Source organism: Hyperolius riggenbachi, chromosome 2 (genome assembly GCF_040937935.1).
Source record: "Hyperolius riggenbachi isolate aHypRig1 chromosome 2, aHypRig1.pri, whole genome shotgun sequence".
NCBI lineage: Eukaryota > Metazoa > Chordata > Amphibia > Anura > Hyperoliidae > Hyperolius > Hyperolius riggenbachi.
The window spans coordinates 330,471,391-330,488,528 of record NC_090647.1 but is presented as its reverse complement, the minus strand read 5'-3'; the positions used below and the strand labels follow the sequence as shown (position 1 = coordinate 330,488,528).

General features: G+C 44.8%; 1 protein-coding gene across 6 annotated transcripts in view; it reads left to right on the top strand.

The window, feature by feature from the left end:
• Positions 1–17,138, top strand: part of CUEDC1 (CUE domain containing 1) — a 228,980-nt gene that overhangs the window by 50,688 nt on the left and 161,154 nt on the right. For all 6 annotated transcript variants that reach the window (XM_068269335.1, XM_068269338.1, XM_068269339.1 and 3 more), the window contains exon 2: positions 3,325–3,428. The gene's annotated coding sequence lies outside the window, so the exon portion shown is untranslated. The remainder of the gene's footprint in view (positions 1–3,324; positions 3,429–17,138) is intronic.

Below are 17,138 nucleotides of genomic sequence, written 5' to 3'. Positions count from 1 at the left end.
ACCAAACTTATTGGATCTGAACTACACTATACTTGTAAGTAATGTTGTTAATGGTAAAGGGAGTGTACAGTTGGGGTGGTGGTGCTTCCTGCTGGCCTGCCCACTTCCTTGTATGATCAGCCTATGCAAGGACAGCTGTTAGAATAGTGATGTGGCTAAAATCAAAATTTCAGTACGCGAATGCGAATTCACTGCAAATGTTTGCGAACCGACTGTTTGCAGCGGGCTCCATAGACTTAAATGTTAAAATAAGAGGAAAAAAGTTGCAGTAAAATGACAGATAATGTGTGTGTGTGTGTGTATGTATGTATGTATGTGTATATATATGTATATTTTTTATATGTGTATATATATATATATATATATATATATATATATATATATATATATACATACATACATACATACATACATACATACATACATACATACATGGAGTCCCACCTCCCAAGCCTCTTTAACCCTTTGTCCCCCATGCAGGCTGGGATAGCCAGAATGCGGAGCCCCAGCCGCGTGGGGCTTCACACCCTGAGCTATACCAGCCAGCATGGTCCGTGGTATGGGGGGCTCCGGGGGAGAGAGGTGGCCAAGCCGTCCTCTCTCTCCCCCAGAGCCCTTGCCCAATCCTCTGGGGCTCTAGGAGTAAGTGGGGGGTGAAGACTGGGTTCATGGTGGCATCTGGGAGTCCCCTTCAAGAAGAGTACCCCCAGATGTCCACCCCCTCCCAGGAGAAATGAGTATAGGGGTACAAAGTACCCCCTACCCATTTCCACAAAGGGTTAAATGAAATAAAAATACAACAAAAAAAGTCAAAAATACAACAAAAAGTTTTTCTTAACCATAAATACTTTTCTGTACCTTTAAGAAAATGTTCCTATGCCAACATCTTGTCCCAAACCAATCTCAGCGCACCCGACGCCACACACCGCCGCTTCCCGCGTAGCTCTAGCTATACTCTATACTCTGTATAGCTAGAGCTAAACCATCTTTACATTTTTGATAAACTGAAAGAAAAGCACGGACTCCGGCACTCCACAGGAACTCTTCTTTTTATTAAGGCCACAAAGCAACAGATACAGCAGAAAGCCCCTACTGTCTACAGCTGTTTCGCGTGAGGTTCACGCCTCATCTTTACATTTTGGCTCCAAGGCTCCCCATTAGTCTGTTAACAGTCTGTTTATCCTCCTGATTCTACTTCTGTTGTGTTTTGATTTAATTTAACCCTTTGTGGAAACGGGTAAGGGGTACTTTGTACCCTTACACTCATTTCTCCTGGGGAGGGGGCTGGTATCTGGGGGTCCCCTTCTTAACCTTCCTGGCGGTAAGCCAGCCCTATGCCGCGCAGGAGGATTTCTCAGGCCCTGCTTGGCCGATTTGCATATTTTTTTTTTTTTGGTACACGCAGCTAGCACCTTGCTAGCTGCGTGTACTGCCCGATCGCCGCCGATTCGCCTCTCCCCGCCGCCCCCCCCCCCCTCAGACCCCATGCGCTGCCTGGCCAATCAGTGCCAGACCGCGCTGAGGGGTGGATCGGGACTCCCTTTGACGTCACGACGTCGGTGAAGTCATCCCGCCCGTCGCCATGGCGACGGGGGAAGCCCTAATGGAAATCCCGTTCAGAACGTGATTTCCGGACGGGCTTGATCGCTGGAGGCGATCGAAGAGGGTGGTCATGTAGCTAGCGCTAGGCTAGCTACATGATTTAAAAAAAAAAAATAAAATAGTGCTGCGCTGCCCCCTGGCGGTTTTAATTGACCGCCAGGAGGGTTAAAGGGGCCATCCAGATGCCACCATGAACCCTCCATGTCATCGTCGCCCCCACCTTCTCTTGGGGCACCAAAGGTGGGGAAGAGCCCTTTGTCCATGGATTGGACAAGGGCTCTGGGAGAGAGGGGAAGGCTTGGCCGCACCTCTCCCCGGACCCCCTCCCCCCCCCCCATACCATGCGGGCTGGTATAGCACAGTTACCTCTTGTTCTCACTGCCCTCCCTAATATACCCTGCAAATGTGGTGTCGGAGGCTTTGTTATTAGCCGCCGAAGTTGGCGGCCATTGAAAATATTTCCCACACTCAGAGGGAGGCTTTTTTGAAAAAAAAAAAAATCCACTTGTACCTACTGACCTCCTCCACATACCGTGCAAATTTGGTGCTTCTAGCGTGGATGGGGGCATTGCTATTGACCACTTCTTAAGTCAGTGGCCATTGATTTTAATGTAAAATGCGAACGCAAATTTTTTTTCAAAATATTTGCGTTTAAATGCGAACAGCCCAAAGTTTGCTGGCGACTGTCTGCTGGCGAAATGTTCGGGCCACCTCTAGTGAGAAATCCTTATTGTTTTTTATTTTTTATATGTTTGTTCATGACTCCTTTTAACAAGGCTAGATGGGCTTTAAGTACACTAATTACTAGTTTTCTGTAGTCTCTTTTTTACAATGTGTAAGTGCATATGTACTGTATATGAAATTTTGCTTGCAGAGAATCTGTATTGTTAAAATCGCACAAAAGTAAACATACCAGTGCGTTAGGGGACATCTCCTATTACCCTCTGTCACAATTTCGCCGCTCCCCGCCGCATTAAAAGTGGTTAAAAACAGTTTTAAAAAGTTTGTTTATAAACAAACAAAATGGCCACCAAAACAGGAAGTAGGTTGATGTACAGTATGTCCACACATAGAAAATACATCCATACACAAGCAGGCTGTATACAGCATTCCTTTTGAATCTCAAGAGATCATTTGTGTGTTTCTTTCCCCCTTGAGGGGGGAGTGCATAGCAGAACCACAACACTGAAGAACTTGGCAGCCTTCCAGACACAGGCTGACAAGTCTGACAAGGGAAAGATACATTGATTTATTACAGAGACTGTGATAGTACAAAGTGCTGCAGTAAGCCAGAACACATTAGAATAGCTTTTGGAACTTGTAGGATGATAAAAAACAGGATGCAATTTTTGTTACGGAGTCTCTTTAAGACTTACTTGTCTATCTTGAGTCTTTTTTGCCTCAGCTGCTGCAATACATGCAGCACATATACACTCTGGCAATGTTATAGATCCTGGGATACTGAGAGGGCACTGGGGAAAGAAATCTGTAGGTAGTATTCTTTTTACAAGCCTCAACAGTAACCCTGTAAGTGTCAGGATGATCTGTTTATATGAGTACCCAGTTAAGTTATGGAGACCCAAGGCCACCAGAATTTTCTATGGCCTTTAATTGTTCAGGAAATTAATGGTTTCTATCTGTTGGATATTACTAATTTGGAAATTATATACTGTTATTGGTATATTTGGGTTTATGGTGAATAACTGTTACATTTTTCCTCAGGTTGAAAACATCCTCCTTGCATGACGAATAAGTGGTGAACTCCTCTCTGTCCTGGAACGTTTTTGGGAAGTGAAGACAACCACAAGTTCTCATTACAAATACTGGTATGTAAGTTCCTTAGAACATGAATTCCAACTATATCTTCGGTTATTAAAGGACACTGGTGTGAGAGGCATATGGTGGTTGCCATATTTATTTCCTTTTAAACAATACTAGTTGCCTGGCATCCTGCTGATTTCTTTGGCTGCAGTAGTGGCTGAATCACACACCTGAAACAAGCATGCAGCTAATCCAGTCTGACTTTAGTCAGAGTACCTGATCTGCATGCTTGTTCAGGGTCTGTAGCTAAAAGCGTTTGGGCGTATTCACACAACAAGAGCTTTTCTAAGCACTTTGTGATTTTAAAAGCTCTTGCTAATATAATGCTATGTGGGCTCTCACTGGAGCAATGTGTTTTTTTCAAAATCCCCCATAGCATTAACCAGAGCTTTTCAAATAACTAGCACTTAAAAAGCTCTTGCAGTGTGAATCAGCCATTAGAGGCAGAGGATCAGAAGGGCAGCCAGTCAATTTGTATTGTTTAAAGGGAAATAAATATGGCCACCTCCATATCCCTCTTACTTTAGGTGTCCTTTCATTTAACCAGTCAGTCGTCTCGGTTAGGTACACAATTGTTAGTGCTAAGCAAAGTGACTGATGAACGGTAAAGCAATGTTCAGAAGTGAAATTTGCCACCATTTACGATTATATGTGATATAGTAGCAATACCACTGAATGGAAAACTATAAAAAAAAGTACTAGTACACTAACCCTTTTTTTTTTTTTTTTTTTTTTTTTTTGGTTTTGCGACCCTAATGCCTGTAAGAGCTAGTGCACAGGTGCTTTTCACATGAGCTTTTTTTGTGTTCCGGCTATACTTGTACATGACGCATTGAAGTCGTAGTAATGTGAAAAGCACATGTACGCTTGCACTAAAACTATAGACTATAAATGTTTCCACTTTATGTTCCTCTTTTCTGATCCATTTATGTGAATGAAAAGGCTGTTCTCTGTAGTTTTTCACTTCCTGTTCCTATTTTTAATCTTTAAAACATGGAAAAAAAAGAGAAGAAGCTTCTGTTGCAGACAAATTGGATGGTCATAATTCGAGATGGTCAGTGAGATGCTAATAATATAATAATACAGACTTAATGGTATCTGAGTAGACCTAAGGGAAGTTTGTAAACTGTGAACGCAGTGGAGGATAAAGCAGGCATATACTTAACTAAGGGGGCTGCTCTGTAGCCCCCTAATATAGAAGCCTCCATCTTCTCTCTCCCCTAATGCACAATCCACAGATTCCAGCTTGCCTATTGTATGTCCCCAACCACGTAAAGTATGATGGGAGATGCATTTCTCATTGATGTTGCTACAGATTATCTCCAAGCATAACTACATCTCGCGGCATGCATCACACGTCTCGGACATGCATTGCGCGCCCAGAGAAATACAAATAACCAGTGCGATCCTTTGGCTGTCAGGGAGGGGAGAGAGAAGATGGAGGCTTCTATATGGGCGTAGGGGAGTACGGAGCAGCCCACCTAGGTTAATAAATGCTTGTTTTATCCCCCACAGTGTGCACAGTTTAGAGGGAGGTTCGTTTGATCATTTTAATGTTGTTTTTATACAAATTTATTTAGCTTGGAATTGCATCAATGAAATTCATCAGCTATTGCATTTCATTGGTGCAATGGCAGACTGCATGAAATTAACATACTATAAGTATTAACATGAAATTATTATTATTTCATTGACCATCTTCATATGATGATTCGTTTTTACATTCAATATATAAACACAGCAACCTGAGAAATAGACGGTGATTAAAACCTCTAAGGTTGGTTAAAACGGAGGATATCGTTTCCCTTTAGAAAATGCAGCTTTTCTGTACTATGCCAGTTTGTGGTCATGGTTCATGCCTTAGAACTGGAACTTAGGAAGTGTCGGTAATCAATTTCATGATATGAGTGTTCTAAGTCAAGTGAAGCTATCCAGTTACTTATGTGCACTTTCATCTGTAGTAATGGAAACCTGTGCAAGCTTTTTACATCTTGCTTTGCTACAATTGCCCCATATCTGGCTTCATTGTTTTGTCTGCTCTGAAAATGCCTTTTGTGTGTATACAATCTTGAGTCATAAATTGTGGTCGGACCCTTTCTCCATCTCCAACCTCCTTTCCATTGGACAACTGTTATGTATCTTGTCATGTGATATTTGTAGCAGGATTAATGGACACCTGGAGTAGCTTTTCCTGTGAGAAACTGAAAGCCAGAACCTCGCATGTAGAAAGCATTCAGGTTTGTCATCTCTTGTGGACAAAATGTGTAAAATTGCCATGCACAAGAAGTTTACTGTATTTTTACTGATACTTATGCCACTGACAAAGCATGTTCTACACTACACAAGCAGCTTAGAGGCAGGGATGCTTACCGAGGTTAACCACAACTGATTACTCGTGAATCAAATAAGGGTTAATTGCTGCAGGTGTGGGGCTGGATGTTAATTACCCATAATGCCGCCGTCCACCCTGCGCGTCGAGATTGCAAGCATCCTATTGGTCGCGTTGCAAGCCTCGCTATGGCGCACTTTCTCCTTCAAGTCGGAAGAAGGAAGTGCACCATAGCGAGGCTTGCAACGCGACCAATAGGAAGCTTGCAATCGCGTTGACACGCACGGCGGACGACGGCATTATAGGTAATTAACCCCACCGCATCCATCCCTGCACCTGCAGCAATTAACCCTTATTTGAATCACGAGTAATCAGTTGTGATTACTTGTGGGTAACCTCGGTGAGCATCCCTGCTTAAAGGATACCTGAAGTGATATGTGATATGATGAGAAAGACATGTATGTACAGTGCCAAACATACAAATAACTAAGCTGTGTTCCTTTAAGTCTTTTTCTGCCTGAAACAGTTAAAAAAACAAATTAACCTTTTGCACACTCACGTGCAAATGCTCAAACAAATGCATTCACAGATTCACTCATCCAGGCAATCCATTCTCTTGCTTAGTTACCTACACTGCGCAGAAGTACCCAGGTAATCGTAGGTGTCCTAACTCTAGCCCTGTAACATGCATAGTGCAGATATGCAAACATTCATTGCATCAAACCTATCTAGGGATTAGGAGCACACATCCTGACGTCCTCTCCTGGGACATATAGCGCATCATACCTATCGCACAAGGGAGCTAACGTAATGTATCCATGCGCACCATGCACATACACCAGCATAAGCTGTGTGCATGCTGACAAAAAACACAAACAGAGAAAGGAGGGAGTGCACTGGATTAAAACCCTGGCCACAAGGGCCAGTAACAAGAGAAAAAAATACATATATATCTAGGCACATCACCTCTAGTTAGGACATTTAAAGAGACACTGAAGCGAAAAAAAAATATGATATTATGATTTGTATGTGTAGTACAGCTAAGAAATAAAACATTAAGATCAGATACATCAGTCTAATTGTTTCCAGTACAGGAAGAGTTGAGAAACTCCAGTTGTTATCTCTATGCAAAAAAGCAATTAAGCTCTCCGACTAAGTTAGTCCTGGAGAGGGCTGTTATCTGACTTTTATTATCTCAACTGTTCCTGGACTATTTACTTTTCCTCTGCTAGAGGAGAGGTCATTACCACAGACTGCTCTGAAAAGGCCCATACACACGTCGGATTTTAGCGAACGACCCGTCGTTTAAAACGTTCCGTTGTTCGGACGTTTTCGCGTCAAATCCGACGTGTGTACAGACTATCGTTCGGGTGATAAGACTGGTTACCAACGATCCGCCGGGCGGATCGCTGGTAACCAGTCTTATCACCCGAACGATAGTCTGTACACACGTCGGATTTGACGCGAAAACGTCCGAACGACGGAACGTTCAAACGACGGGTCGTTCGCTAAAATCCGACGTGTGTATGGGCCTTAAGACTCATTTTGAATGCTGAGTGTTGTGTAATCTGCACGTATTATAGAATAATGCAATGTTAGAAAAAACACTATATACCTGAAAATAAAAGTATGAGAATATTTTCTTTGCTGCTAATCTTCTAGTAATTATTCATAGTACACAACCAATTCATTATATCATATTTTTTTTTTCGCTTCAGTGTCTCTTTAAATAAGTTATTAAGGAAAGGGAGGTGCTAAAGGGGGTGTGGCTCCCCAAAATAGCAAAAAACTATTGGCGCTGATTGCCTGCGATCACCGCCAATTGCGGCAGTGAGATCACTGCCATAGCGCTAGGATAGCACTAGCGCTTCGGTGATTAGCAGGAATCGCCCGTTAATCACCTTAGTGAGAACGGCCCTAAGCAGGAATCGCCCGTTAATCACCTTAGTGAGAACGGCCCTAAGCCAAACATTGACAGCAAGTTTCCCCCATTGAAATAATAATACTAAGCAGGTCTTGCTTTCTAATTCTTTCTTGTATGATGAAAAAACTGTATTGCAGGTCCTGGAGTGCAGGGGAAGCCTGTAAAATGTCAGTGGTCTGCTGCCATTACAGCCATTTCTATCTGGCTTGGTCACGATCTGGTGCACACATTTTAACACAAATAAATAAATAAATGGGAGCCAAGCCACTCTCAAACTAGGTAGTACCAGCCGTCACACAGCAGACCTTTGGCTATTGACAGACTTCTGCTGGGCTCCTGTCTCTGTAATAAAACTGATCTCTATTTTTTATTGTATCATTATTCATTTACAATTAAAGCATAAATTGGCAAGTAAGACCTTTTTATTTTTTTGTGTAAAATGAGTTAGGTTTTATGCTGCATTCACAGTGGGTCTGCTGCCCTATATTTTTGAAGGAACAGTCAGTGGACAAAAATGGATGAGGTGAAGCCTGCAATGACTTTATATGGGCTGATACTCGCCTATCCCTTTTGATGTGTTCATCTTGTCTGTTACATTTCTACAAGGCACACTCCGCTGTCTCATCAGGAAGAATCCAAGCGTATCAAATCCGTATAGACTGCAGGTTGTATTTCGGTTTAAATACCTAAGCATAATTATCACAAAAGAATCACAGGGTTTGTAAAACAAGACTTATATCTGCTTATATCATATGCCAGTACTAAGGATATATTTTTTTTTTTAATGTAGCCGTCCGTATAAACAGGGGCATAGCAAGAGTTATAGCGGCTGCCATGGGAGCAAGGGGACACAGGAATTCCTTATTATGTTAAATTCTTTTCATTTTCTTTATTCCCCCATCCTGTGATTACCAGACATTTGTATTTAAATCAAGAGGTGGAGTTCAGGGAGGATGTGTGGAATGAATGCAGTGTGGAGAAAGGGGAAATCCATGGGTATTCACATGTACACAGAGCCCATAGGGAGGGCAGCTGGAGAATGTCATTCTCTGTGCCCAGGTCAGGAGCTCCATCTAAAGTCTGCTGTGGGGTCCATGTCTTGTATTTAAGCCATGAAGCCACGGTTTATAATATCCCTGTCTCTCTCATTTTCTAAGTATTTTATTGAATTAAAACCTCACCTTCACAGAGTAAGAGAACGCGGTATGAGCATGATTACACAGTTGTACCTGCGGAGAATGAATACAGAAAGTAGTAGTAAACTTTTTTTTTTTTTTTACTTGATAAAAAAAATTCTGTAAACAAAATCAAAAATAAACAAAGGAAGAGAAAATAACAGAAACCTTAGTTAGATCTATGCACCAAGCAAATATTAGTATTGGGGTTAAGAAAATGAAGTTAGTAATAAAGAACTTTTCATTCTCATTAAAGGGATACTGTAGGGGGGTCGGGGGAAAATGAGTTGAAGTTACCCGGGGCTTCTAATGGTTCCCCGCAGGCATCCTGTGCCCATGCAGCCACTCACTGATGCTCCGGCCCTGCCTCCGGTTCACTTCTGAAATTTCAGACTTTAAAGTCTGAAAACCACTGCGCCTGCGTTGCCGTGTCCTCGCTTCCCCTGATGTCACCAGGAGCGCACGGTGCAGGAACAGACCATACTGGGCCTGCGCAGTATGCTCCTGGTGACATCAGCGGGATCGAGGACACAGCAATGCAGGCACAGTGGTTTTCAGACTTTAAAGTCGGAAATTCCAGAAGTGAACCAGAGGCGGGGCCGGAACATTGGGGAGTGGCTGCGCGGGCACAGGATGTCTGTGGGGGACCATTAGAAGCCCCGGGTAACTTCAACTCATTTTCCCTTGACCCCCCTACAGTATCCCTTTAACCTACATGTTTCAAGAGCAGTACATCTAACCCTGTAAACCTAACCGCTTTAAACCCTGTAAACCTGTACATTAGCAATTCTATCCATGGTGCCCGTGTCTTCTGCAACTGATCCATTCATAATTGCCAAACATTTATTTGTGAATATTTACCGCTCCAGCGCAGTCCAGTATCGGCTCTCCACTCGAACATAGACGGAAATAGCCGATCAGTGTCAGGCCGCTCTACTGCGCAGGCGCAGTGCGGAGAGCTGCAACAGCGCCCCCGCTGGAGCCTGGAAAGGTAAATAAATCAGCGCTTGTCAGGCTTGTCGAGGGAGGATTCCGGGACACTTCGTGGGAGCCAGCGCTGGACTGCTTGCAGCTACAGGGGAGGGGGAAGCCTCATTGGGACCCTGAAGCTTCCCCCTCCTGAGGCGAGTACCCCCCAGGGGAACTTTTTTTGTTACAGGTTTTTTTTAAGTACTGACAAGAATGAAAAGACTTTAAAATGAACAGTCGGTAACGGCTTTAGTTGGGAGGTGGAAGGGTCTAGTATGAAATCCTTTGCATGCAAATTATTTTAGAAGCGAACCTCCTCCATTAGTGTAGGTGTGTAGCACCTGTTTCAAATGTAACGAGCGCAGTTGCAGCTATGCAGCTAGTGTCAGTCAGGTGCAGCTTGGTTCAGATGCGCTGCCATTCCTCTCTACTGCGTACAAAACTGTAATTTCTACCTTTTTTTTATTGGTTAACAGCTTTAATTGTGGTACAGTTTTATTTTTAGAAGAGCCAATGTGCATGTATGTAACGTTAGTTGGTTGAAGCAGAAATTGTCATGCCAACATATTTATTTTAAAGGATTATTCTTTTACAATAAAGTATGACTTATGAGCAGTTATATTTCTAGCATTTTAGTGCTGATATACAATTGCATATCTCTGCCGTATTCTGCAACATGCTGCAATATTTGACATTATTTCCTGTTCTGTGACTGCTTTTTATTCTTAACAGCAAAATGCAGTTACTTAAGATTTATTTTTTTAATACAAAGTTCTTGTGGTGGAACTTTGCTGGCGGCAGTGGGGGAATCCAGAGTTAAATCTTAGCACTGACTCATCACTGCCCTTTGCTGTATTTGCATTTTGAGCCAAGAAATTCTACGAAGATTCCCTTTCCAGAAAATCCTGATTGTTTGTACTATTTGCAGCAAGGAATTAATACCTGCAGCACTGGGTTTCAAAGGACCACTCTGGGGAGCGCAGCTGGGTGCCTACGAACCCCATAACCATTTATAAATAAAGAAAACTTTGTTGGCTGTGACTAGTAAAACTAATTGAGAAGTAATTGATTGTTTAAATCCTGATGTGACCTTGCAAACTGCATCAGCATCTATTCCCTTTCCTTGCTGTTTACATAACACAGCCTTCTTCTGTGGGAATGAGTCATCCAGCCCACAAGTCCTTGGGATTCCGTGGGAGAGCTGAGGTGAGATCTCCTCCTGAGAGCTGCAGTTCTTTAAATAGATGAATGTGAGAAAACGCGGAAAAGCCGCCGCCAATACTCAGAGTGAGGCGGCTGATTCCGCGTTTGACATGGCAGTTGGGGCACAGTCGGAGCGCGGAGAAACCGCCGCATGCTCTAACTACAGGGCGGCGGATTCCGCGTCCATTGCGGCTAGTTGCTCGCATAGGCCTGCTTCTCTCAGAAAGGCGGAATGCGGAGGAAACGCCGCACGCTCAGACAGCGTGGCGGCGGATTCCGCATCCAATACAGTAGCAACATTACAACACATGACTGGTGTGGCTGGGACTGATAGTCCACACTGGTTTAGGAGGACGCGCGCGCACACAGAGGCAGGGCCTTTTTGGCAGTCAGAGGAGGGTCAGCTGACCAGGCCGGTCAGCTGACAATTGCAGCAACTTTCATTGGTCCAGCACTTAGGGGAGGCGCTGGAGAGCGCTGGTGTATATATACTGGGTGCTGGTCATTTCTCGGGTGTCTGGCGTTGCGATCACTACGTGGTAGCACTCAGACCTTGTCAGTATCTGTGTTTATTAGTCAGTTTCCAAAGGTGTTGATGATCACGGAACTCACACCTTAGCCTAGGAATTCTGTTACTATCTGTATTGTTATCTAGACTAGTTTCCTAGGTGTTGACGGCTAGGGATCTCACACCTTAGTCTAGGAACTCTGTACCATCTGTATTATTTGTATGATCTTGTTAGTCCTGGAGTGTGAGAATCTTGGAGCTCACACTCAAGCTTAGACATTGTTGATTATCTGTTATGACTTTCTGCATTCCTGACCATTCTCCTGATCTCTGATTTTGTACCTTGTATTTCTGATTCTCTGTTGCCGATACCTGGCTAGTCTCTGGATTCTGTATCTGCCTACTGTCTCTGTACTTTATCTGTCCGTGTGTTTACGACCTGGCTTGTCCGACCTCGAGAACTATCTCCACTGTTAGGAGATAGTTCACAGAACTGTCAGTGACACTCCTCCACTGGTGTCACTCACGTTCTGTCCTTCCCACTGTCTCAGCCTGGCTCCGCCCCTTGGGGAGCAGCAGGCTCGTGGAAGGAAGCTAACCCGTCACAGTAGATCCTACTGTCTTGCTCCCATTCCCTGGGTGCTTTCCACAAAGTATTACTGTTGCACCAAACACTCTCATCTCTGGTGTCCAGAGGTTAGTAGATATATCTGATTATCGGTGATACTGCAGATCATCAATAATCGGGTATATTCTGCATTCTCGGTGATACTGCAGATCACCGATAATCAGACCCTCTCTGTGTTACACCGATCGTTACAGAACGCCAGACCCAAAAATACAAATGGACGCACACACTGACCGTCTGGGCGCACTTACCACTTCGGTGGACTCCATCAATCAAGTACTGGGTAATCACAAAGCTATGATTGATGCTTTGTCCGGTTCTCTGCGTACCCTTCAGACGGCAGTGGATGAAGTGCGATCCCCTCCTAGCACAGACATACGTATGTCTGTACCTGAAAAATGTTCTGGTCACAGATCTGACTTTCGAAATTTTAGGAGTAGAGTGTTGTCATATTTTGAGTTAAGACCTAGATCTTCAGGAACCATGACCCAAAGGGTCACATTTATTAAGACTCTGTTATCAGGCGATTCCCAGACCTGGGCATACAGTCTGCCCGTCGGAGATGCAGCTTTAAACTCTGTAGATGAATTTTTTAAGGCCATGGCAATAATTTACGACGATCCAGACATTGCCTCGACTTCTGAGGGGAAGCTCAAGTTACTGCGTCAAGGCAAGGGTCCGGTCGAGGATTATGCGGCAGAATTTAGGAGATGGCCAGTTTCAGCCAGGTGGGACACCTATGCCCTTTTAGACTGTTTCCTATCAAGGTTATCATATGAGGTTTCAGATTTAATGTTAAGTCTGCCCGAACCTAAAACTGTCGATGAGGCCATTTCATCGGCAATCAGGATTGATCGTAGGTTACGATATCAAAAGCAGACCAGGGGCAGAGACAATGTTAAAATGTTGACCTATGATACAACCCCGGTGACTACATCTCCGCCCGCTTCTCCTCCCTCCGAGCCAATGCAGATTGGTCGGTCAAAACTGTCTCAGATGGAGCAGAGACGCAGGATTTCTGAGCATTTGTGTCTTTATTGTGCTGAGGGGGGACATAGAGTACGAAATTGCCCTAGAAAGTCGGGAAACGCCATTGCCTAGGAGCTATTGAGGGTGATACCCTAGGTGTGAAGTTTTTACCCCTAGAGGATAAGTGGTTACTCCTTCCTTGTATGATTACATGGGAGTATAAATCAGGTCTCTGAGGCCTTCATTGACTTAGGCTCAGCGGCTAATTTTATTGATTACGAATTTGCTAAAAAATTGGGTATTCCATTTACCCCGGTAAAACCACCTATACAGGTTACAGCAGTGGATAATTCCCCACTACAGCGTAAACATTCTCTGTCTCAGACACCAGAGGTGGAAGTCACTATAGGGGTGTTGCATCAGGAAAGATTGCAGTTTTTTGTGTTGCGCATGACAACCTCCACAGTCATCCTTGGCATGCCGTGGTTGCACCTTCGCTCTCCTCAGTTAAACTGGGCTACCGGTCAGCTAGCCAGCTGGTCAGCCCACTGTTTTCGTCATTGTTTAGCGAAGGTGACCTTAGGCCAAACCAAACAATATGCAGAGTTTTTGGACGTGTTTTGTCCCAAAGCTGCCGATAAATTACCCCCACATCGCCCTTTTGATTGCCTGATTGATCTTCGATCAGGTTGTATGCCCCCTAGAGGTCATCTCTACAATCTGTCAGGGCCAGAAAAGGTGGCCATGCAAGAGTATATCCGTGAAAACTTAGCGAAAGAGTTCATCCGTCCTTCTCGGTCACCTGCCGGAGCGGGGTTTTTTTTTGTGAAGAAGGACGGAGGCCTTCGGCCATGCATTGATTACCGGGGACTGAATAAAATTACAGTCAAAAATCGTTATCCATTACCTTTGATAGACGATTTATTCACTCAAGTCACCAAGGCTAAGATTTTTTCAAAATTGGATTTACGAGGTGCATACAACCTGGTGCGGATCAGGGAGGGCGATGAATGGAAGACGGCCTTTAACACACCCGACGGGCATTATGAGTATCTGGTGATGCCCTTCGGGTTGTGTAACGCCCCGGCCGTCTTCCGGGAACTCATTAATGAAGTTTTCAGAGAGGTGTTGGGTAAATTTGTCTTAGTTTACCTGGATGACATATTGATCTTCTCAGACAACCTCTCTGAGCACAGGGCTCATGTCAGATTCGTGTTACACAAGCTCAGACAAAACAGACTTTATGCTAAATTGGAGAAATGCATTTTTGAGGTAACATCTGTTGCTTTTTTGGGAACATAATTTCCACCTCAGGCCTTTCTATGGATCCCGCCAAAGTCTCTGCTGTTTTGGAATGGCCCCAACCAGTAGGTCTCAAGTCTCTTCAGAGATTTCTCGGGTTTGCAAATTACTATAGAAGGTTCATAAAGGGGTACTCCACTGTCATTGCACCCCTCACCAGTCTCACTAAAAAAGGGGCAGATACCAACCATTGGTCCCCCGAAGCTCTGACCGCTTTCTCCACTCTGAAAGAACTGTTTTGCTCTGCACCCATATTGAGACACGTGGACACCTCCTATCCATTCATTGTAGAGGTTGACACCTCAGAAGTTGGGGTAGGGGCTGTGCTGTCTCAACGCTCTGGGCTGCAGGGAAGGTTACACCCGTGTGCCTATTTCTCTCGGAGGTTTTCGCCAGCAGAAAAAAACTACGAAATAGGTAACAGGGAGCTTCTAGCCATTAAGTTGGCCTTTGAGGAATGGCGTCACTGGCTAGAAGAAGCAGAACATACGATTACAGTCTACATGGATCACAAAAATTTGGAATACATTGAGGGGGCTAAGAGATTGAGTCCCCGTCAGGCTCGGTGATCACTGTTTTTCTCGAGGTTTAGATTTGTAATTACGTATACTCCTGGTAGTAAAAACATTAAGGCAGATGCCTTGTCCAGATGTTTTGAGCCAGAGACAGCACAGCCCTCAGAACCTGAACCCATTGTGCCACAGAAAGTAGTACTGGGAGCCACGGAGACTTGGGAAGACTGGACGGAGACCTTAGGTCCCTTCCAGCAGGATGTCCCGGAAGGAATGCCTGAAGGGGTTATGTTTGTGCCACTGCCCTTTCGTCTCCAGGTGTTAGATGTTTCATTCACACAAGAATGCTGGACATCCAGGGGCCTCCAGAACACAGGACTTGATTGGTAGATGTGCTTGGTGGCCTTCTTTGGCAACAGACTGCAAGGAGTATGTCAGAGAGTGTGCAGTGTGTGCTAAAAGTAAACCCTCCCGTCTGGCACCTGTGGGAACGTTTCAGCCTTTGCCCACCCCGAGTGAACCATGGACCCATCTGTCCATGGATTTTGTAGGTGAGCTTCCTAGGTCTGAAGGCATGTCGATCATTTGGGTGGTAGTCGTCCGTTTCAGCAAAATGGCCCATTTTGTGCCCTTGAAGGGACTCCCCTCGGCCCAGGAGTTGGCCAATCTTTTTATCACTCATGTTTTCCGACTTCATGGCATTCCGGAAAACATCGTGTCGGATCGGGGAGTCCAATTTGTCTCTAGATTTTGGAGGGCATTTTGCCATCAAATGGGCATGGAACTGTCATTCTCTTCAGGCTACCACCCACAGACCAATGGTTAGACAGAGAGGGTTAATCAGTCTTTGGAGCAATTTTTGAGGTGTTATGTTGCTGAAGCGCAAACTGATTGGGTCAAGTTCTTGCCGTATGCAGAATTTGCGCACAATAATCTGAAAAGCGCTTCCTCTGGGTTCTCTTTGTTTCAGGTGGTAACTGGAAAGTTGCCCAAGTATTCCCCATTGCCAGTAGCTTCCACTCCGTTTCCAGCTCTGGAGGCTTGGCAAAAGTCGTTCAAAAACATTTGGGGGATCGTGAAAAGCAACTTGGAAAAGGCTTTTCAAAGTCAGAAAGGTCAAGCTGACAAGAAACGATCCTTGGAGTGGAAGTTCCGACCAGAAGATCTGGTCTGGGTCTCCACTCATCATTTGACCCTGAAACAACCCTCGGCCAAGTTAGGTCCCAGGTTTGTGGGCCCTTTTTCTGTGACCAGGAAGATCAACAATGTTACTTATGCCGTCGATCTTCCTGCTAGCATGCGTGGTGTAAGATCTTTTCATGTATCCCTGCTTAAGCCAGCAGTCCATGTGGGTACCAATCCTCCTCCTTCTGTGATGGTAGATGACCAACCTGAGTATGAAGTAGAGAAAATTTTAGATTTACGAGTAGTGCAGAATTCACTACAATATCTGGTTCATTGGAGGGGGTATGGTATAGAGGAGAGAACATGGGTACCTGAGTGTCGCATGCATGCGGACAAATTGAGAAGGGAGTTCCACACTTGATATCCTGAGAAACCTGGTAGGAGTTGTCCGTAGTCCACTCCTCAGGGGGGGGAGTACTGTGAGAAAACGCGGAAAAGCCGCCGCCAATACTCAGAGTGAGGCGGCTGATTCCGCGTTTGACATGGCAGTTGGGGCGGAGAAACCGCTGCATGCTCTAACTACAGGGCGGCGGATTCCGCGTCCAATGCGGCTAGTTGCTCGCATAGGCCTGCTTCTCTCAGAAAGGCGGAATGCAGAGGAAACGCCGCACGCTCAGACAGCGTGGCGGCGGATTCCGCATCCAATACAGTAGCAACATTACAACACATGACTGGTGTGGCTGGGACTGATAGTCCACACTGGTTTAGGAGGACGCGCGCGCACAGAGGCAGGGCCTTTATGGCAGTCAGAGGAGGGTCAGCTGACCAGGCCGGTCAGCTGACAATTGCAGCAACTTTCATTGGTCCAGCACTTAGGGGAGGCGCTGGAGAGCGCTGGTGTATATATACTGGGTGCTGGTCATTTCTCGGGTGTCGGGCGTTGCGATCACTACGTGGTAGCACTCAGACCTTGTCAGTATCTGTGTTTATTAGTCAGTTTCCAAAGGTGTTGATGATCACGGAACTCACACCTTAGCCTAGGAATTCTGTTACTATCTGTATTGTTATCTA